Here is a 23,854-nt window from a genome sequence, read left to right on the forward strand (position 1 = left end):
CAATCAAGAAAATGTGGGATTGGATGGGGGCACAGTGTGGAACATTTCTAAACATGCCCTAACTCCTGATGAGACTGAAGTCCTAAAGAAAGGCCTGTCTTTTATTCCCACTTGTACTAGTGAATTAACTGACACTATTTTGGATCTTAGAGTTTTTACAAGAAATGTTTTGTTGAAGTTCAAATTTGGAAGCACATCAACTAATAATATTCATTCTTTTAAGAAACCCAGTGTGTATATGCCTAACTCTCATCCTTTGGTTGATGCTTTCATTAAACTAGTTAAGGATGTCCTACATAAATTAGACTCTGGTAGAAATGTATGTCATGAAATAGGAATGTCAAACGGTTTAACCTTAGTATGAAACAGAGGGCAGCATTGTGAAGCCTATGAAGTGACACTGATATTGTAATCAGACTGGCTGACAAAGGTGGACCCACTGTTATCATGGGTAGATTATATTATTTTTCTACTATGAAGTCGATGTTAAATGATGTTAAATTTCTATTTACGTATTGACATGCAACAAGTTAGTGTTTTGGTTCAAAGGATAAACTCTATGCTCGAAGACTTGTTTAAGAGTGAACTGATTATGAGGGATATGTACTGTTTCTTTAAAGTTGATGACCCCTTTATACCCTCTTTCCAAGATTTACCTAAGATACATAGGGATGGTGCCCACCCACCAATGAGACCAACAGTAGCTGGTCGAGGTTGGTGCACCAAACCCTTGCAATTATTCGTAGAGAAGTTTTTACAACAAGTTATTAACAGGAATGTTTATATCCTTAACGACTCTAAACAAATTTTGTTAGGTTTGTATAGTTTTACTAAGCATCTACCTATTGAAGCAATGTTTTTGTTACCCTAGACGTACAATCACTGTTCATGGTTATACCGAATGCAGAAGGGCTTGAATATATCCATATGTATCTGTTGAAATATGGTGATTATACTGAATCCTTTACTGACCTGTTGTGCTCTCTATTAGCGGTTGTCTTAGAAAACAATATTTTCATTTTTGATGACCAGGTTTGCATACAGAAGATGGTGTAGCTATGGGCACCTTGTGTGCCTATAGCTACGCCAACATGTTTATGGCCACCTGGGAGGAAGAATTCTTATTTAAACTACATGATTTTGTTGCACTTATACCATTTTATAGATGTTTTGTGCACAACCTGTTCTTTATTTGGACAGGAAGTCCACAACAGTTGGACCTGTTCTTTCAAGAAGTAAATGGTCTGACTACTTTTTTAAAGTTTACTATTACATCCTCTGAGACCAAAATAGCATATCTTGATGTCTTAATAGAGAGGCTGGAAAATGGGATGGTTAACACTGGAGTGCATAGGAAGACCTGCTACAGGAATACCCTTTTGCATAGACATAGCATGCACCCCAACTATGAATTATGTTTTAGGAATGTCATAAGGGGTCAGGCTATGCGTGTGTCAAGGTTGAATGCCTCTGAGGATGGATTTCAATTAGAATTATTAAGCTTAGAAGAAAGGCTGCTAGCAAGAGGCTATAATAACTCTGAAATCCGTAAAGGGATGTATGGAATACCTATGTTGAGGATAGATGTAGCACGTTCATATTTTTCTGACTATGAGATGGATGCATCCAGTAATGTGAGGAAGGAATTACGCCATCAGGTTAAGGTCCCATTCTTTTATACACAAGATGCTCATGAGATCAGAGGAATTATTAATAAGAATTGGAGTATCCTAACTGTTGACCCTGATATCAAACAGATTATAGGAGATGCTCACGGTTTTGTTTATAAGAATAAACTGAACTTAAGAAGGATGATGCTATCTTAAGGGTTCCACCAATACAGTGACTATGGATACTGTTTGTTGCACTACCCCTTGTAATTGTTGTGATTATTGTGTGTACATAGACAGCAGTGGATGATTTGTACATCCTATGACTAAACATAAGTATACATTTAATGCAGTAGCCACTTGTCAGACAGAACATGTTGTATACCTAGCTTACTGTGTATCCTGTTGGTCATATTATGTTGGTAAAAGCAACAAAATGTTTAAAGACAGAATAAGGGAGCACTTATATCATATCAGAGTTAAGTCAGGTAATACTAAACATGCTCAGCAAGCAGGTTCTGAACATACCTTTAAAATTTTAGTCATTGAGGTGATTAAACCCAATACCCATGGTGGAGATGTCAGGAATTATACTGAGGGCAGAGAGACTAGATGATTATTAGGCTTAGAGCAGATCGGGGACTTGGTCTTAATGACAAAGTCCCCTTAAAACCTGTTCTTAAATCTAGAGCTCTGAGCATTAGGCAATCAGTATGTTTTTCTGTGTGTGTGTGTGTGTGTGTGTGTGTGTGTGTGTGTGTGTGTGTGTGTGTGTGTGTGTGTATATATATATATATATATATATATATATTTCTTCTTCTTCTGGATGCTCCCGTCAGGGGTCACCACAGCAGATCATCTGTTTCCATTTCTTCCTGTCCTCTGCATCTTGCTCTGTCACACCAACCACCTGCATGTCCTCTCTCACCACATCCATAAACCTTATCTTAGGCCTTCCTATTTTCCTGTTACCTGGCAGCTTCATCCTTAGCATCTTTTTCCCAATATACTCTGCATCCCTCCTCAGCACATGTCCAAACCAACGTAATCTTGCCTCTCTGGCTTTGTTTCCAAACCTTCCAACCTGGGCTGACCCTCTAATATTCTTATTCCTAATCCTGTCCATCCTCGTCACACCCAGTGCAAATCTTAACATCTTCAACTCTGCCACATCAAGCTCTGACTCCTGCCTTTTTGTCAATGTCACTGTCTCCAACCTATTTAACATAGCTGGTCTCACTACCCTCTTGTAGACCTTCCCTTTCACTCTTACAGGTACTCGTCTGTCACAAATCACTCCTGACAGTCTTCTCCACCCACTCCATCCTGCCTGTACTCTCTTCTTCACCTCTCTTCCACACTCACCATTACTCTGAACTGTTGATCCCAAGTATTTAAACTCATCCACCTTCGCCACCTCTACTCCCTGCATCCTCACCATTCCTCTATCCCCCCTCTCATTCACACACATATATTCTGTCTTAGTTCTGCTGACCTTCATTCCTCTTCTCTCTAGAGCATATCTCCACCTCTCCAGGGTCTCCTCCACCTGTTCCCTACTCTGTTTTATATATATATATATATATATATATATATATATATATATATATATATATATTTTTTTTTTTTTTTCATTTTATTTTTTAATTTCTCTTATTCTTTATATTATATATTATTATACATCTTTCCTATTTCTTTTGCATGCCCCCCTCTAGCCTGCCTTACACATATTCTCAAACTGACAGTCTCTTAATTGCTAAGCAGTGTATCTATTAATGTAAAACTGTTATTTCCTGTACATAATAATTTTGATATAATATACTCACATTATCTGTTACTAATGTGGCAACTTTCTGTATTTTTGCCTTTTCCAAGTTTTACAAAACTCTGTACTTATATTTTGTAATGTTGCAAATGTCTGTATTTGTATTCGGAGCTTTTCTCCTCGGGTCTCCACTGAAAATGGGCCACAAGCCCAGCTGGAATAACCCGGTTAACAAACAAACAAACAATAAATAAATAAATAAATATGTTTACACATATTTTTTATGATGTGATATATTATTTTTAGTTGTTAGCACTTTAAATGGTTCCATGTAGCTTTGATTGTTTAATTAATTAATTGCACTTGGGCAAGATAGTTCTTAAGCTGGTTGTTTTTACTCTGTGTATGGTCTGAAGAAACCTTGTTGGTGAAAATGCTTACTTATTTATGTCTTCTGTCTTTGATCATTAAACAGTTCTACATTTTTGTACATCTGATTACTGCGTTTTTGTGTTCATACTCAGCCTTGGTCTGCGCTGCTGTTCCTGTGTTCTACTTGGACTGCTTTTTGTGAGTGTATATGTGTGTGTGTGTGTGTGTGTGTGTGTGTGTGTGTGTGTGTGTGTGTGTGTGTGTGTGTGTGTGTGTGTGTGTGTGTGTGTGTATATATATATATATATATATATATATATATATATATATATATATATAGGTTCATAGGTTCATACTAGGCTATCTGCCCTGGGGCAATTATAAGCCTAGCCCGATTCTGTATGGCTTACGCCACCCCTTGATTTGAGTATACTGTGCCCTTTTAAGGTTTAGTTTACTGTGCCTCTGTCTAATAGTGACACGGGAGTAATCCCTGGGACAAACCTACGATTCCCCCATCCACCTATCGAGATTTTTCTTGAAGAGATTCAGTGAGGTGCTCTGCCTCACATGAACTGGAATTCTATTCCAGAGTGAAGGGAGCCTCTGGGTTATGAACCTGTCCCTCCAGCAAGTTCTATTTATTTCTGTGCTGAGGTTCAAGTCCCTCGAGCGTGTGGCTCTAAGGGATTTAGATTTACTGAGGTGGAGCATGTCCATTAATTCTGGATTTGACATAGCTTTGTATGTCAGGCATAGATCGCCTCGAAGTAGGCGGTATGCAACTGAGTAGAGCAGGAGTTTTTTTAACCGAGCAGCATATGGCATCTGTTTGAGACCCTTGATCCTCTTGGTGAGATACTTTTGCGGTCTTTCTAATTGCTGCAGGTGTCGGGTAAGGTACATCCCAAAAGGGGCATTGTATTCTATGATGGGTCTGATGAGGGATGAATAAAGGGGCACGATTACCTCTCTTGATCTAGATGTGAAACCCTTCGTGATGAGGTGGGCTATGTAGAAGGTCTTTCTAACCACTTTGGCAATGTGGTTTTCAAAGGAGAGATTGCTATCAACTTGGGTCCCCAGGTCCCTAATAACTTTCTCTGTACTTATTGGGTTTCCGCCTATGTGGTAATTTGTGGGCACATTGTTTTTGCCAAAGGGTATGACTATACATTTTTTGGCATTTAGCTTTAAACCATGGCGCTGGCACCAGTTATCTGTCTCTGTGAGACCTTTTTGAAGGATGTTTGTGTCAGCTGGAGAGTCGATTATGGCGCCCAGTTTGCAGTCGTCTGTGAACTTGGTGAGCCATAGTCCTCCCACGTTTGCCTGTACCTCGGAAAAGTATATACCGAACAAGAGTGGTCCTAGGACAGAACCCTGTGGGATGCCACTTGTGACCGGTTTCGAGTCTGACATGGCTCCAGCAACTCTTACTCTGTGGGTTCTGTCTTTGAGCCAGTTTGCAACCCGTCTTGTGACATAGGGGTTTATATTTAAGCTGGATAGCTTATCTATGATGCCCGAGTGCGGTATTGTGTCAAATGCCTTTGCAAGGTCCAGATAGGCTGTGTGGACTACCTTCCCTTCATCTATGGCTTTGGTGACTGTTTCAAAGAAGTCAACCAGGTTCAAAAGGCAGGATCTACCCTTGACAAAGCCGAACTGGGTAGGATCTAGTGTCTGTAGTTCCCCAATGTCTTTGTTTATGAGCTCCATGATGATCCTCTCCATAGCCTTGCAGACTAAGCTAATCAGGCTTATGGGGCGATAGTTTCCAGGGTCCGTAGAGGCTCCACCTTTGTGGAGTGGGACCACTGTTGCTGTACACCATTCTGTGGGCACATATCCTGTAGTGAGGCTGAGATTGTATAGCTGTTTTATTTGAGGGATTAGTTCCTCTTGGAGTTCATGTAGGACGCAACCTGGGATGCCATCTGGTCCCATGGAAGCAGTGTTTTTTGCTTTGGAGAGGGCAGCCTTCACCTGAGCATCAGAGATGTTTGGGAGGCAGCCCTCCGCTGGAATGATACTTGCTCTTTTGGGGGGGAGAAGTTTGCACTGAACCTGTCTGCCAGGATATTGGCGATGTCTGTGGGTTCAGTGTATTTTTTGTCATTTAGAATCAACTCAGAACAAGTCTGGGAGTTGCATCCCAGGTTCCTAACATAACTGAAAAAAGCCTTATGATTGTCTTTGGTGTCCTGTGCAATTTTTCTCTCAAAGCTGGCCTTGGAGGATTTTATGAGGGATCGTAATTTTTTGCTAGTACTGATCAGAGATGCCTTCCCTACTAGGGATTTTGCTCTATCATGTAGTAGCTTCCTCCTTCTGTTGTACAGTTTATTTATGGCAGGGGTCCATCAGACTGGATGCCTGCCTTTGGATGATTGGGTCTTGGTTTTGTTTGGGATAGCATGATCCATGCATTCCTGGAGATGTCCGTAGAATGCGTTTATATGGGATTCTGCAGTTTGGGCCATAGTTTCCACTGGCCCTGGGGCCTTGAAGGATTCCACTTCAGTTTTGAGAAGTGACAAGTTCACTTTTGAGAAGTTTTTCACTGTGGTTTTCTGGGCTGGGGGTGGGGTCGGGATGTGGACATCCAGTGAAATTAATTTATGGTCTGATCTTACCAATGAGGGATATACTTCTGGTGTGGAGCATAGAGTCCCCATGTTGGTAATGATCAGGTCTAGTATGTTGTCCCCTCTTGTGGGAGTGGTGAATAGTTGTTCCATAGCATTTGAGTTTATAATTTCCAGGAACCTTTGGGCTAAGGTGCTGGGGCTTGAGTAGTGCTCCCAGTCAATGTTTGGGTAGTTGAAGTCGCCCAATGTAATGGTGTTCGGAGAGATCTTCATGTTCTCCAATGTTTTCAGGAAAGCCGAGTGGGATTCCTGACTTTGAGTAGGATGCTATAAACTGAAAAGCAGTCTTGCCCACTGTTAGTTGCACATGAATGGTCTCCGATACTTCGTGCAATGCCACTAACCTGGAGGTGTGGATATCTGTGATAAATATGGAAACTCCCCCTCCTTTTGTGGTTCGGTCCGGGTTTTGGGGCCGAAAAGCATGATATGAGGTATAGCCTGGTAGTGCTGGGGTGCTCTCTGGAGCCTTGAACCAGGTTTCTGTCACTGCACAGATATCAATGTTCTCCATATTGAGGAGAGCTTCGAGTGCGTGCATCTTGAGGTTAAGACTTCTGGTGTTAAGCAGCATTACCCTTAGTTTCTTGTTCCTTGTGCTGTCTATGGGGGTATGTATATATACATATATATACGTATATATATGTATGTATGTATATATATATGGGTGTGTGTGTGTGTTTTTTTTTTTTTTTTGTTTGTTTGGAGGGGCACACCTCCCTGTAAAAATTAGCAATTTCTTTCCTGCTAAATGGTAGCTTATGGTGTACACAAAGTGCAGTAAGGTTTGAGTGCTTCATAGGTCAGTTAATTTACAACTAGAGACTGGAAGACTTGTAATAGAATAATACAATGTATGTGATTATTCAATGCTGAGGATCCTCCATGATGGGTCCTTAGTCTGAGTTATCTTTTCTACCAATCAGAATTTGATGTCATTGTTTTTTTAGGAGTTCCCTTAGTCAGTGACAAAAGTGTGCCTGTAATGATGCACATTGTGATGTAGCATATATACTACATAGGTGGCCTCATATTTTGTACCTACCCCTTTTTTGTTTGCCACCAGCACAATTTGGATCTCATACCTTTATGTTATCAGAAAATTTCTTACATTGGTAACCCTTTGTGTATGATGATCAAAGTAAGAATCTTTTTTTTCCAAATTCTTTTTTTTTTTTTGACATTTGCAGTAACATGGCATAAATTAATTCAGGTTGGGACTCATAGAAGGGTCCTTTTCATTTACCTGTCAGGTGGGATATTTTCTCAGCCTCTTTGAATATACCTAGATAACAAATTAGGGCTCTAGTCTTATAAGTCTATGGCTTTTACATTCTTCTGGCTTTTCCTTAAAGAGGAGATCCATGAGTAACAGAGACTTGGTTCTCTAGTCAACATTTCAGTGTGAGTGGTATGGCCTGGAGAAACATACACTTGCTGCCACTTGTGAAAGATGTATTTGGGTGTTTTTGTCTTCTTTTCTCTGCCTAATAATCACAGCTGTGAATCCATCTGGCCTGTTGGTGGTAAATAGATTTTGGAGTCATACATTCACCGAACAGAGATACTTAGAACTGAGACTTCATCTTGGGGAGTCCTCTTCAGAACTTTGGTCAGGTTAATCTTGAATGAAGAGGAGTCATTTGGTGAGCCTGCTGTAGACTCCTTTGGTTGAGTTAAGGAATTCTGGTGTTTGTTAAGCAGATATTGGCAGATTCTAGTGAAATGTGTATAGGAATGCACTCATACGGTCCTCATTAGAATGCCTGCATTCAAATCTGTCATCATATACACCACCTGTGGTGTATTCACTGATGCTAATACCCATTTGATTACTCATCACATTGCACTCACCAGTCAAGTGCTCACTCCCAGTTTTACAAACACCTTTTTGTGTTTTGACTCTCAGAGCTGCTGGGGGTGTGGAACAAGTCTCCTTCTCCAGAAAACTCACTTTGGGATTGGAGGGGAGGATCTTCATCCTGGATGCAAATGAAACTTGGGAGTCCATTTTTTCCCCTTGGTCATTTTGGGTGATGCTCCTGGAGGGAAGTTCTGGACTATATTTAGCTCTCTTTGCTTCATCCCTCATTTGTTTTTTCCCAGAGTTAAGGTATTTTCAGGTGTGTCAGACATTCCGTCCCTAGGAGATACCTTTGGTGGATTTTCTTTTCGAAAACCTGGAGGCACCTTTTGTTTTCTGTTACAGCAGCTTGGAGGTTGATATTTGGTATCTACTCATGGTAGACTAAAGTGGAACCTTGTGGGGGCATCAAAAGGCTGACCTGTAGATGTTTTTGGAGGCTACCTTCATCTTTGGAGGTCTCAGTCTCCCCATCATTCAGAAAATACTGGTGGCCTAGGAAAGTGACAATATGGGCAAGATGTTCTTCTTCATTGCTACCTCTATCAATTTGTGCTCAATGCTCTCAGTTATTCTGTGCATCTGTCCATATTACTGCCCCTTCTTCTGCAGGTAGTTCCGGAGCCAAGCAACCTTCCTGAGCACAGTAACTTCCTTGTTCATTGTAGTCCTGGTGTGACTGCATTTGTGACACTTCCTTTTGGATATGTTAGATACTCTGGCTCAGGTGGCATATAGTGCGGTTTGCCTGTACATATTCTTAGATATTTCCCTTTTGCAAATGAACTGCTGCCCACTTGCCAGGTACCCCTTCTGATAGGATAGAGCTGTTTGGTTAGATGGTGCAGCTTTTGTAGGTCAGCTTCTGAGCCAGGAACCATTCCTGCTAAGTGTGAAGGATCCCCTACTCTAATTCTTGTGTTGCCACTCTTTTGACAATGGATAAGGGTCTGCAGATGCCTCTGGCATGGGACTCAAGTGCTTCGGGTCTCTTCTTCCTCTCTGCAGGTTAGACTGCTTGTGATCAGACCTACACTTCCCAGAAAGATCTCTGGCTGTGGGACATGGGCCCATTTGATGGGCCTGAGGAGTTGGTGGAGGGGAGTATTCAATGGAGACCTCTCCATGAATGGGCCTTTCTCATTCCCTATTTCCAGTTTTTTGAATTGCCTTTCTTAGGGCAAGGGTAGTAAAGTTCGATTCTATCATCTGTGAATTATGGAAGCCGCTGCTTTCTGGAGGGATGACTTCCTTCCTTGGTGAATCTATCCTTCTTCTTCCTCATCTGTCCTTGTCCAGTTCTCCTACTTCTCCCCGTAGTAGGACTTTCAGTGTGAGTGGCCCAAACTGACTGCTGGGCAAGGGAGATCTTCCCCTTGGGGAACCACACTTTTTTTCCTTGGGCTGTTCAGGATGGGAGTCCCATGAGGCTCTCCTTTAGGCATCTGTATTCTGGACTTGGAATTTCAGCTTTCCATACCATTTTTCATGCCCTCATTAGAGGAGTGGGATTTGTCTACTATTCCCTGTATGTTGTGGATGTCTGAAGTACTGTGGCCTATTCAGCCTCTGCTGCAGGCCCTTTTTTGCAGGTGTCAGAGCTCCTCTGCCTTGGAGATAGACTGAGTTCCCGTTGGGCCTATGTTATTTTCTTAGTTTTTCTCTTTATCCTACAGGATCCTTGCTGGGCACTGGGTTGAGATCTCAGTTTAGCAGGAGTCCCTCTGGTTCAGATAGAAGTTCTCCCCTTCTAAAACATCTTTGTCCCTTTAGGCTGGTTGTTGAATCTTGTGGTAGTGTTGTTGAGCTTGAAATCAGCCCCCACTTTGTTCTTTGGCCTTTGAGCTCATGCTCTAGGCAGCTACTCAGCTTCCTTTGGTGGGGAGTGATGTAGGTCAAGGCCTTCAAGATGGTCATTGATTAGGTTGTTATATGTCTTCCTGCTATACCTTTCCCAGGGTCCTTTTTTGGGTGAGTTAGACACTGGAAACTAAAACAAAACTTGGTGATGTACCCATGACACAACACTAAAATCAAAAAGAGGTACTAAGCCAAAACACTACAGTCAATCTGATCCAACAAGTGTAATTAACCTCTTCCAAAAAAAAAAGCAAGAGCAAATGTAAAATCTGAATCAGATGCTGCGGAAGGCGGATTTAGGACTGCTTCACCTCCTTTATCAGGAGAAGGAGGGGGAAGCTCTGGAGCCATTTGCAGAGAATGCCAGTAGAGTAGCCCTCAAAAGACCATGCGCTTTCTTCCCTGAAGGAATGTTGTCCTCCCTTCTTCTTCCCTGTTGTACATGGTACAGGGGAGGTAGTTATGTACTTATACTAAGGCTCAAGCCCAACTCCTTGATGCTTCTTGACTCTAATAATTCAGAGGATCTGGGATCTTGGATTCTTCCCCCTGTCTGTTCCAGGGGCCAATGCAGGGTATCAGGAATCAACCCTTGTTCTGAATGTCTGGAAGGTTTTTTTTGTTGTGGGGTTCCAATAAACTCTTTCATGGTATGGTCCAAGGTTCTGGTCCCCTAGATCCTGTAGAATTCTATGGGATCTGGTTGGGGAAACTACAGACCACCAAATTTTCCCTAGTGGGTCCTCCCAAAATTGCCTGCCATATGCTGTGAGGACTGGCTGGGCACTCTCATCTTTTAACTTTCTGGTTTGAAAGCCCACATTTGCACTTGTTTCTTGCCTTTTCTGTAACTAGTCTAGTCCAGATGCAGATTTGCTGTATCCAGGACTGTTTGTAAGCTTCTGAGTGGTCCAAAGACCGCTCGTCAATTTTTCCCTTAGATCTGCTAGTTCTCTCCTCTCCTGCACTTTTACTAGCTTATTAGTCTAGCATTTTACTAGACATCTTGTAGCAATTATTGTAGCACACCAAAGTGCTACCAGCACTAAATGTTCTACAAGGAAACAGCTCCAATACTTATTATTAATGCCCACCCCTCCAAGCATGTCTAAAGGTCAGTTCCCTGTGCTTTCTCCTATTAACCTGGTGAACTTGGGAATCCTAAGGCAATGTAGAAACTGCCGTATGTACACTGACAGCCCTCTCCTCTTACCTCCTAACACTCAAACTTGTGAGAGATGCACTTGTATATCCAAAGTGGAAGCCACGCACTCTCCAGCCAAGACTGGAATAACTGGTCAGGAGGACAAGGTCAATACTTGCACCACACCACATGGAACTCATAGCCCTCCAGAACATACACCAGCACTGCCTTCACATAAAAACACAAACCACACACCCACCTTCGTGGAGGCTCTCAATAAAAATCTACCCAAACAGCAGAGACCTCCAAGGCAGAAACACATTTGACCACCAAAACACAACACTAATCAGGAGACACATAACTCTCCCAAACAGTGTACCACTCAACCAAAGCCCCTAAGGCAAAACAGCATGCCAAACACACTAGTCATAGCTGACTCAATAGTGAGGCACACTGATGTCCTACTCACTAGGTTGAATAAGGAGAAAGTAACAGTCAGCTGCCTGTCAGGTGTCAGGATGTGCCACATAACGCATGCACTCAGGTCCCTCAACAACAGGTACAAATACAACATTGTACATGTGGGTGTGAATGACCTGAGACATACCTCCCTGGACTACATGAAAAGAGACATGAAGGAGCTCTCAGATTATGTAGCCCAGGTGAGTATGACCCTAGCCCTGAGCAGCATCCTACCGTCACCCAGAATGATACCACAGTGCAAGCAGAAAATGATTGATTTCAACAACTGGCTAAGTTTCTGGTGTCATTCTAAGGGGATCCAGTATCTGTCTGCCTGGGATGACATGATTGACAGACTTTGATGTTTTGCCAGAGATGGCCTGCATCTGTCACCCCTGGGCTTCCTGATACTGGCCAAGGCTCTTGCCACCCCTACAGTGTCTTTTTTAGGTGGTGCTCCAAAGACCAAATTACCACTGTAACAGCTACAAACAAATGCAGTCTGAGGGTCATGATGCTCAATGATAGAAGTCTAAATCTCAAAATGCACTCACTCAAAGCACTCCTTAAAATGGAGAACATTGACATTTGTGCCATAACAGAGACCTGGTTCAAGGCAGCAGAAAGCACCCCTGCACTACCAGGCTATAACTCATTCCACATCTTTCGGCCCCAGAACTTGGACTGAAGCTCCAAAGGTGGTGGTGTTTCCATATTCATAAAGGATGTGCACACCTCCAGACTGGTAGCCCAACATAACACATCTCTGAGATACTTCAGGTGCAGCTAACATTGGGTATGACAGCAATTCAGGTTGTAGCCTGCTATAGGTCCCCAACCATGTCCCAAGACTCACACTACACATTTCTAAGCACCCTGGAGAATATTAGGGCTCAGACTAACACTCTCATGCTGGGTGACTTCAATTACCCCTCCATTAACTGGGAAAACTACTCATGTACCAATATACTTGCCCAACGTTTCCTGGAATTCATTAATTCCAATGCCCTGGACCAGCTCATTCTTACCCCCACCAGAGGTAGCAACATCCTTGACCTGGTCATTACTAACATGGGCAACTGTTGCTTTACACCAATAGTCAACTCCTCCCTGGTTAAATCTGACCACAAACTAATTACCTTGGAAATCCACATCCCTCCCACCCTCCACCCTCTGCAGCAAAGGTAACCACCATGAAAAACTTCTCCAAAGCTAACTTTGGGCTTCTAAAAACAGAGGTGGCTAACTTCACGGCACCCATGCAAAAGGAGAATAGTTGCATGACCACCGAATCATACACCAATGCATTGTATGAACACGTACACAAATGCATACCCAATAAAACCAAGACGCTCTCCTCCAAAAAAAAAAAAGGATGCCAATCTGGTGGTCCCCCTGCTATAAACAAACTCTACAACAGAAAGAGGAAACTGATGCAGAATAAGGTGAAGTTTCTAGACTGGAAAAACTCCCTTATCAGCCTCAATGAAAAGTTGAAATCCCTCATCAAATCCTCCAAAGCTAGCTATGAAAACAGAATTGCAGCAGATAGTAAAGACAACCACAAGGCATTCTATAGTTATATAAAGAATTTCAACGGTAATACCCAGATTTGCTCTGAGCTGCTGCACAATGGTACCTCCTATACCGAGCCAACAGACATTGCCAATATACTGGCTAACAGATTCAATGCCAACTTTACCCCTCTCTCCCCTCCCAAAGGACCATTCACAATACCAGTAGATTTCCAGGCACCCTGTATTACTGCTGCACAGGTGAAAACAGCACTGTCCAAGGCCAAAAATACAGCTTCTGTGGGACCTGACAATATCCCTGGATGTGTTCTACATGAACTACAGAGTGAACTGGCACCTCACCTGTGTGCCCTGTTCATTCGCAGCCTCACCTCAGGCTTTGTCCCTACCGAATGGTGCACTGTTACAGTCATCCCTCTCCACAAAGGAGGAGCGACTACAGACCCTGGGAACTTTCGCCTCATTAGCCTAATAACTCTGATATGCAAAGCTATGGAATGCATCATCATGGACCTAATAAACAAGGATATAGGGAATCTCCAAACTCTGAATCCCACACAGTTTGGTTTTGTGAAGGGTAGATCATGCCTGCTCAACTTGGTCAACTTCTTTGAGTCAGTCACCTGAGCCGTGGATGAAGGCAATGTGGTTCATACAGCCTACCTTCATCTGGCCAAGGCCTTTGATACCATTCCCCACTCAGGAATCATAGAAAAACTCACTCAGCTAGACATCAACCCCCATATCTCTAGGTGGGTTGCAAACTGGCTCACAGGTAGAACCCACAGTGTGAAAGTAGCCGACTCCAAGTCAGACTGCTGAACAGTCATGAGTGGAGTCCCATAGGATTCGGTCCTGGATCCTCTCCTGTTTGGTATCTATTTCTCTGAAGTCCAGGCCAACACAAAGGGACTCTGGCTGACAAAGTTTGCAGACGACTGCAAGTTGGAAGCTATTATTAACTCCCCAAGTGATGTTGACATCCTATAGAAAGGCCTCACCAATGACTGGTGTCAGAACCATGGCCTTAAGCTCAATGCCAAAATATGTGTCATCATCCCCTTTGGGAAAAACCCAGTTCCACATCAATGGTAGTCCACTGAATACAGAAGGCATTATAAGAGATCTGGGAACACGGGTTGACAGAAACCTTTCTGTTGACCACTACATTGCCACTGTGGTCAGAAAGCCCTTCTATGTGGCACATCTCATTACTCAGGGTTTTGCATCCAGGAAGAAAGAGGTCATTGTCTCCCTCTACTCTTCCCTCATTAGGCCAGTCATTGAGTACAATGCCCCATTTGGCATGTACCTCACTAAACACCTGCAACAACTGGAGAGGCCACAAAAGTACCTCACAAAGAGGATCCTAGGCCTTAAATATTTGTCCTATATGGACGGACTAAAAAAACTCCAACTATTCTCTATCTCATATCACCTACTTAGAGGTGATCTCTGCTTAACTTACAAAGCCATGTCTGACCCAGATCTATTAGAAATGCTACATCTAAAGAAATCCCAATCCCTCCACACCACACACTCCAGAGACCTCAACCTCATTACCACAATCAACAGAACATGCTGGAGGGACAGGTTCATAACTCAGAGACTGCCCATGCGAAAGAATGGACTTCCCATACATGTCAAGCAGAGCACCTCACTGGCCCTCTTCAAGAAAAATCTTGATGAGTGGATGGGAAATAGAAAATTCACCCCAGAGATCACTCCAGTGGCTTTACTTGACAGAAGCACTGGGAACTAAGGTCAGGTGGCACCATGCCAGGGTAATCCTATGGGCTAGGCTTGCAAAGGCTCCAGGACCATTAGCCTAGTGCACACCTATGAACCTATGAGTGAGGGAGAGTTGGTTGAGCTGAAGAAGTTGTGGGAGTTTGAGCCAGTCGAGTTCTTTAAGTGAGTTACAGTGATGGCTGCGGTAAGATTAACCAGTGGCAAATTTGGCAATTTTGTCATAATAGGCTTCTAACTTATTTAGATTAGTTTGTCTAAGATTGGTAAGTATAGGAGAGGTGTAGAGTAAGAGTGAAATGAGGTGGGAGTTGGCAACTGAGATTCTGGCTGCTTTGGTGAGGTATTGTCTATTTCTATACAATGATCCTAGTTTTTTGTGAACCTTTTTTATGGTAAGAGAAATGTGAGTGTCAAATTTAAGTTGATTGTCAATCTCAATACCAAGTAGTCTGGTGTGTTCTTTAGGGGATATGATGGTGGTGTTGTTGTTCAGAATATTGAAGTGGGGGTTAGTTAGGTTGAGTTTAGTGGGTTGGAAGATGAGGAGTTTAGTCTTGTTAGGGTTGAGTAATAGCTGGGCATTGGATAGCCAGTTTTCTATAGAGGAAAAGGCTTCCTGTGTGATTTTATGAAGTTCTGGTATAATTGGGGCTGAGCAGATAAGAGCTGAGTCATCTGCATTCTGTATTAGAGTGGCCTGCTTGGTGGCTGTGAACAGATTATTGGTGAAGAGTGAGAATAACAATGGTCCAATGGTGGAGCCTTGGGGGACACCAAGTGTGACAGGAAGTCGAGGTGATAGGTCATTGCCATACATTGGATTGTTGGCGGCCATCTAGATAACTGTGAAACCAGTTTGTAGCTGATTGTTCTCACCAACCTCTCCTTTTCTCAGAGAGGAGCAGTTTGTGTGAAACCATATCAAAAGCCTTGGACAGATCCAAGAATGTGGCAGAGGAGAATAGGCCGTTGTTTTTATGATGAAGGATAGTGTTAGTGAAATGGAGTAAGGCTGTGGTAGTATTATGGAATGGTGTGATGCCATGTTGGGAGTTGGAGAGAATGTTATTAGTTTGCAATTAGTCTAGGACTTGAGAGTGAATGCATTTCTGAAGTATTTTGGAAAGTGGAGAAAGGATGGCTTTGGGGTGGTAGCTGGAGAGTTCTGTGGAGGAGCCACCTTTATGGAGGGGTATTATGTGGGATATTTTCCACAGTGAAGGGACACAGCTTTCGGCTAAGGATTGGTTTATTAAGACAGAGACTGGGTATGCTAGGGCATCGGCTGCTAGTTTCAGGTAATAACAGAGAAGGTTGTCAGCAGCAAGTTTTGAAGGTTTAACAGAAGTTTTTTTTATTAAGAAGGTGGGCAGAGGAGAAAAAGAAAAGAGTGAAAAGAGTAATTGGGTTTGACGTGAGGAAGGTGGAGTGGGGTTGTGTTGTTTGGCCAGAGACAGAATGGATTCAGTAAAGTGGTTACTGAAAGAGGCAGCGATACTACTGGAGGAAGGGAGAGAGGTAGGTGAGGGGTGCTAACCTTACCTGGGTGGAGAATGGAGTTTATAGAGTATATGTTGTAAGTGATATTCTCTTCAAACAGATACACTCATTAGAGACATGGGTACTTATGTGAACAACTGTCAGTCGATCATAACATTTCCACCATAGTCAGGAAATCCTTCTATCTAGCCCAGTTAATTTCCAAGAGAATATCTTTGAGAGCCGAAGAAGTCACAGAAGTCACCTTACCAATGTACTCTTCCTTTATCAGTCCCATCATTTAACACAGTGCCCCCTTTGGTATGTACAAATCCAAGCATATCACTTAACTGGAAAGGTGACAACAATTTTTAACCAAGAAAATGAAAGGCCTTAAGTCCTTCAACTATCCCAACAGATTAGCACAAACTGTATTTATATGCTACTAGCTGCTTCTAGCTGACCCTTGTCTTGCTTTTTGAATCATGAAAGTCTCAATCCTATTTGACTTCCTATTTCCTCAAGAAATTAGTGACTCTACAAACACCCATACTAGTGACCTAAATTTACCCTGACAAATAAAGAAGGCTTGCTGGAGGGATGGGTTCGTAACTCAACATAGTCCCAGCATATGGAATGAGTTACCAGTACACATCAAGCAGAGTACTACTATTTCTGCCTTTAAGACTAGTGTTGAAAATCAATGTGTAAAAACAAACTTAAACCAGGGCTATCATATAAGACCCTTCTCAGTTTTGGAGGTGAGCACCTTTAAGTCCTTCTAAAGGGTGGCAAGAACTTTTACGGGTGTCTACTTAAAGGTGAATATGGCTAGGCATCTTATGGTTCCTGTGATTGCTTGCCTAGTATTATTATTATGTTTCTAGTTGGAGTACACATAATTAGACGTAATCTAATCTTGCTTCTTTGTTGACTTTAGGTACTAGATGTTCCACTCGTGAGCAAGACTGTGGTCTGGTCCCTTCTTTGAGGAGCATCTGTCTCCATAGGCTGTTGGCTTGCTTTGAAGCCTGACACATCACAGACACTTGCTGTTTAAGTTTATATCCCAGGTAATTTCATTAGCTATATGATTCTAAGTCTCATTGTTGGATAACATTTTTGGCAACGGTCAGCTGTCATGAGAGTCCTGGTCTTGTCTTGCAGCTCCTGCCTTGTATTTGTACTGCACAGGGTTCCATGCAGTGTTAGGACCTATCAAGGAGAGTATTCGATATTAGGTACAACGATTATTTTTTGTCATATCAACTGACCTATGAAGAGGACCCTTCTTGATGTGTCAGAGATACCATCTATTCATCCTCTCACAGGTAACTGAACACTCATTCCAGCTTCTACTATTAGGTTTTCTATAAGGAAGACAAGTATATGCTAGACACCACTTGGTAGCAAAGAAGGTTAAATTGCTTTTTGATTTGCAGGAAAGTGTTTCTCAGTGAGTGGGTAAACTGGAGGGCAAAGGAAGGAATGTGCTTATGTAGTCAATGTGTTATGTCATAAAGGTTATTGTCAGGATGACCTTCCCTTCCTGAATGTAAGAATCTTAGAAAATAGATGCCATGTGCTGATTGGTAGAAATGACCACCCAGCCTTAGGACCTTTCAGAAAGGGTCTTCTCTGTAGATTTACTAATATAATAAGAACATAACTGTTATTTGTCAGTTTACTTTGTGTCACATAGTATGTTGGTTATTTAACCGTTTTTGTATATACCAGTGTAACTAGAGCTTCTTTCATGAGCAACCAGTAGTGTAGCTAGGGTGCAGTGAGAGGGGCAACTGCCACAGGCGCAAAGTGTTGGGGGCATGAGCAGCCGATCCCAATATCTCTTTAATAAAATATCGACTCTTAAAAGCCAGTATTGCATTTGAGATCAAACCTGTGCACTTTAGTGCCCTATGTGTGGTGTAAACTGTAGAAAATTCTTGTTACATTGTAGCAGTTTGCTACAGTTTAAAAGTAATTGTTTTAACTAGAACTTGAGCACCATAGTGCTTATTTATTTATTTTTTTTATAAAATACATGAAGGAGGGTTGCGTGCAGAGTGCAGAAACAGGACCTGAATGGCTAGGGCTTGGGGGGGGGGTCATGCATCTGGCCACCTGGTTGATATGCCAGTAGAAGGAACATCCATTTTTTTCTCCACTTGAAGAGCTAAGAGCTGAGGGACTAGATAACTGGCTCATAGTTCCGGCCCAGGGAGCTATGTTTCAGTGAGCAGCAACTCTCTTTCAGCTTGCATTTTACAAGTAATTAAATAAAAAAAAAAAAAAACTTTCTTTTTGAGAACAGCATACTTAAAATAATTTTGTACCATACTTAAAATGACTTTAGATGACAGTAGGCAGCCTGTAATGTGTTGTAGGTACAAGGAGTAGCACATTTTTCAGCCAGAGCTGTGTTGCTCTTTGGGTCCAGCTTGGGTGCTCTTCATCATTTATATTATTATTTACTTTTAGCTGTTCCCCTAAGTCTTCATGAAAAGTGCCCTTTAATTGTCCATAGCAGCACCTTTGTCAGCATCCCTCAGACTTTTAGTTCAGTGACAGGTGACCTAGGGTTTTCTAGCCTTGGAAATGCAGCTTTTTCTGCTTTTTTTTCCAAAAAGAATCAGTCACAACCTTCTTATCCCACTACTGAGATAAAGTGGGGGAATCACTGTAGATCCCATTCCCATACTGAAATGGGATAAGAAACTAACATGCACGGTTCACACTTTCACAGCATTATTGCATTAGCAATAATTTCTCATTTAAACTGCTTTGTTCCCCTTGGAACTATTTCAGCTGTACATAAGGTTCAGTTTGGCTTTCTATTGAAACAGTTTACAAGTTGATTTTAATGTGCAACATTCACTGAACTTTTTTTCCATACGTTCAGCTGTTTAAAAACGTGTCTTATTTAAACAGTTTGTAATAACCTTTTCTCTTAACTTTACGGTCCAGAAAAATACATATCTTCTTGAAATTTCTTTTCAGGCCCTCATAGGTTTTACTGATCCTCAGTTCAGAATCACGTGAAGTATTTTTTCCTACATTGAAGTTTCTCAGCATTCTTTGATTTTCCTTTTACTCTGCAGGTTTTATATCAAAAAAAGTTCACTAATACTTTTAGATATGTGTGTTTTCCATAACATATTATTTACGTGCTCAGACCACATATCAGTAGTGTGTTTCTTTTTCTCAGGCTTTGTTTCAAATGGTTAAATTGTTCAAATATTAATTGCAGATTTGCAGGCCTGTACCTAGCCTGGGTTTTAAACAGCTTGTTATCATCACTACAGTTTTGTGTCACCTCTTCATCATAGCATTCCTTTCACAAACAGTTTCCAAGTCATCAAATAAACACTTTGCAGTACTGTTCTTCTCTAATCTCCACACATTGTAGTCTGCAACCTTCACTGTCGTCCTTTTCCCAAACACACGTTATCCTAAGTGTGTCATCTATCTTATTTTATCGTCTTCCAAATTTACTTGCATACATTCCCTTCTCCATATACTTCATGTATCTTTGTTTTACCCTAGTTTTTACTTTTCCACTGCAATACCTGAATTTGCTATTCTCTTGTGCAAATTAGCCGATGAAAATATATATTTTTTCATATTCTCTTACTCATTTTTGACCTAGATAAGAGTTTATTTTCCATTTTCCTCCCCAAGCTTCTTTTTTGACAACCCTTTCTATCCCGTGGTCCTATTTTAATATCTGTACAGCCTTCTGATTCGTGCCAGTGCCATTAGCAGTTGTCTTTATTTTCATTTTGGCACCAGTGGCGACATCCCTGGTAACTGTTTTATTTGATTTTCCTCTTTAAAATCCCATGCCATAAATCCTTCTACCAACAACATCTTTTGTTGGCATGACCATCAAAAACACATTCTGGCTTCCCTGAACTTAACCTGCGGCTATTCTCCTTCATTAACACGCACAGATACTTAGCTGTAACTTCTTATTCCTTCTTTGTACATTTATCTATGTTGATAAAATTCTGCAGTTGCAAACATATGTTTATGCACAGTTCTTCCTCACTGTTGATCTTTTTACTGTGGCAGAAGATCTTCATCAAAACAGTCTGAATGCATCTAGTTTGAGTTCTTGAATTCAGAGCCTCGGGGGGACATGTATTTATCAGGGTCTTCTACTTATGGCATGTTACAAGTCTGCACTGTTTTACGGTGGTCTGCTCACTCTCATGGGGGTGCATTGCTTCACTAAAGTGGCATATTGTGCAAGCATTTTTTCTTTTCATAGGCTGTACATTACTGTCTTGTCATGTAGTGACTATTGCTAGCCTCTGCAAAACACAACTATTTTAAACATTTTTTTTTAACAATCAAAAGTATTTCCTGTTAAAACTCCCATTTCTTCCAGGCATGCCTTTCAACTGACCAAAATTCTGTTTACAGATTTTGCCTTATATTTGTCCCTGGTAAACTTTTTGATTTTTCTGGTAAATCACTAAGGATTACAGTTAGTCAGTAATGCCAGACAAGAGAGTCTTATATTTCTTATTGTTCAGAAAATTCATGTTGATGCAAAAGCTGTTGTTCTGTTAACTTTTTAAATGAACTAAAGTGATATTCAAAAATTAACATGAATTTGTCCCCTGATTACTTTCGGCTTTGTTAAGAATTCTTGAGTAAGGCTGACTGGTGTGCTTCCAGGATACCAATGATCCATGTCGGTTTTCCAGTTTTGTGATTTCCTTGCAACTGTTTTACAGTCATGTGTATAATAGTTGTGCATATATTATGTATGCCACAGCATATACTTGTTTAAATTTTATTTCTTTTCTCAAAAAGATCTTTTACAATTTAATTTTATTTCTTAAAAAGACATTTAACATGGTGTGCATGTATTTTATATATACATTTATATATATGAATGTGTGTGTGTGTGTGTATATATATATATATATATATATGTGTGTGCGTGTGTGTTTGTGTATATATATATATATATATATATAGGCCACCTTCAAAGGATCAAAATATCCGAACATCGAATCACTGGTCTGGGAAGACCAGATGATCAAAGTTTTGAAATATCGAACCTTGTGAATGGAGATCACTGCACAGTACAAAATGGATACTTTACCATTCTCTTCACTGTAGTGCAATCTCAGAGTTGGTATATTTAAGTAGCAGGAGGTATGGGGGGTGCTGAGGGTCTTGCTCCCCTGCAAAAACGTGAAATAAGAAGTTTTCACATTTTAGATTTTTTTTGTAAATTTCAATATTTCAGAACTTCGATTCTCTGGTCTTCAATGATCAGAGGTTCGATGTTCTGAAATTTCAAACCTTTGAAGTAGACCCATGTGTGTGTATGTGTATGTGTGCGTGTGAATGTGTGCGTGTGCGTGTGTGTGTGTGTGTGTGTGTGTGTGTACACACACACACACACACACACACACACACACACACACACACACACACAAAGTGAGATCAAGTTTTTTTAGAATGTTGGTTGGCTATTTTTTAAGTATATCATTTCAGCTTTTTTGGAGGGGGAGGAATAGTTGTGGTGGAAGACAGTGTATTGTTCTAAGAAACCTGGCTATATCCCTGTTCACAATAATTATAGAGTTGCCTTCTGTGCCCAGCCAGCTGATGCAAATAGGGTCTTCTGATGCACCATCATTCCTGGATTTTCATGACTTATGTTTGAATTCAGTAGCTTTTGGCTGAAACAGGACAAAGTTATGCTTAGTATTGACAGAGGTGACATCAGTTTAGTGTTGCCCTATTGTCCTAAAATGCATATATTATATTTAACACTGTCATGCCAAATGACATTTGGGCCATGTTTTCAAGAGACGGTCTCTTGATGCACACTTTGTGTGTTATGAACACATATAGACTTTTAGAGACTTGCCGATCAACCAGAAGACTTAGAACCAGTATCCAGATGGAGACATGCTGATCAACCAGAAGAGCTAGAACCAGTATCCAGATAGAGACATGCTGATCAACCAGAAGAGCTAGAACCAGTATCCAGATGGAGACATGCTGATCAACCAGAAGAACCGGAGATATGCTGATCAACCAGAAGAGCTAGAACCAGTATCCAGATGGTTGAGCCACCAGAGAACTAGATAAACATGGCAAAAGCAAAGAAAATATCACTGCACATTTTGTCATGTTTGGGGGAGGGACTAGACAAGAATGACAGAAGAATTCCAAAACCAAACTTTCAACGTGAACATGGTGCTGCTAAGAAAATAATCTTGGGCATACTACAAGAAAGTATGAGATGTGTAATTAAAAAGTAACATGAGAGAGGTATCATTAATTAATTGCTTACTTTATTGATTGCTTACTTAATTTGCTAATTAAGTACTACTGCTGAAATATGCAGGTTGTTCTTTGGGTAAAAAAACATTAAAAAGAGCAGAATGCAGTACCATTGCCCATGCAGTCTCCGATTGGTGTGTGCTAGCTGGGAACACCGTTCATGACACAGATGTATGGCAGAGTCGACACAGGGCAGAGCAGCTGCAGTCTCCAGTCTTCTTAATGTTTAGCTGTGAAATGTACTCTTTTGGCAGATGTACAACAAATGTTATCGCATCATCCAGGACCTTAACACTTGTGATTATATTTAGTTTCACTGTGCAGCAAGGATATCAAGTTTTATAAGTCTTGGATATTTTGTGCTTGCATACATTTCTGTAGCTCAAGTGGCTCAGAATTCATCCCAAGAACTAGGGAGAAAGGTTAGTAGTGGTACGTGTTTGTTGTAGTTCAAGCTTAATTCAAAGAAAGATGTTAAAAAACAGCCACTAGTACTGGTTCATGTTACAAGGTGTACGTGACACTGTGGACTACATTTTTAACTTTGAAATAATAAAGTTGAATAACTGTTGCAAGCATCTCTTTGAGCAAACTTCAGGCATAGATTGATGGTTTTGATTAAAGCATTTGAATAAGGTTTATTTTAGTTTTGTTTTATGTGTATCAGTTCAGTTGCTTCCTACATTCCCTGTTCTTGTTGACATTAACTCCTTTGCACAGTTTACATATAAAAGAGTAGTGCATTTCTTTGTACATTTTACCCACACCTCGACACCACACACTGTCTTTCAGCTCCCCTATTTCCCCATGTGTTAGCAGTGAAGAGTGGAATATCGTAGGGCTTATATGTTGCTCAGCTTTTATGTATGCTTTCAAGACTGTCAGACAATTAGTGCTGTTGTTGAGCTGCAATAAAGCCATATTGTGAGCACTGTTTTACATCAAGATAATTAATTTTATTAGTATAGAATGTGTTCAGTTTGTCTTCTTATGACACGGTGTCCCTTTCTAAATGTATTTATTTATTTATCTATTTTTGTCA

General features: G+C 41.1%; 1 protein-coding gene across 7 annotated transcripts in view; it reads left to right on the plus strand.

Moving 5' to 3' along the window:
- Positions 1-23,854, plus strand: part of GJD3 (gap junction protein delta 3) — a 1,257,337-nt gene that overhangs the window by 120,176 nt on the left and 1,113,307 nt on the right. For 5 of the 7 annotated variants that reach the window (XM_044054493.1, XM_044054491.1, XM_044054494.1 and 2 more), the window contains exons 2-3: positions 17,438-17,570; positions 17,665-17,828. The exons of the other annotated variants lie outside the window; for them this stretch is intronic. The gene's annotated coding sequence lies outside the window, so the exon portion shown is untranslated. The remainder of the gene's footprint in view (positions 1-17,437; positions 17,571-17,664; positions 17,829-23,854) is intronic. 7 annotated transcript variants of the gene reach the window in all.

This window comes from Protopterus annectens, chromosome 13.part0, assembly GCF_019279795.1.
Source record: "Protopterus annectens isolate FY-2018-M chromosome 13.part0, PAN1.0, whole genome shotgun sequence".
Classification (NCBI taxonomy): domain Eukaryota; kingdom Metazoa; phylum Chordata; order Ceratodontiformes; family Protopteridae; genus Protopterus; species Protopterus annectens.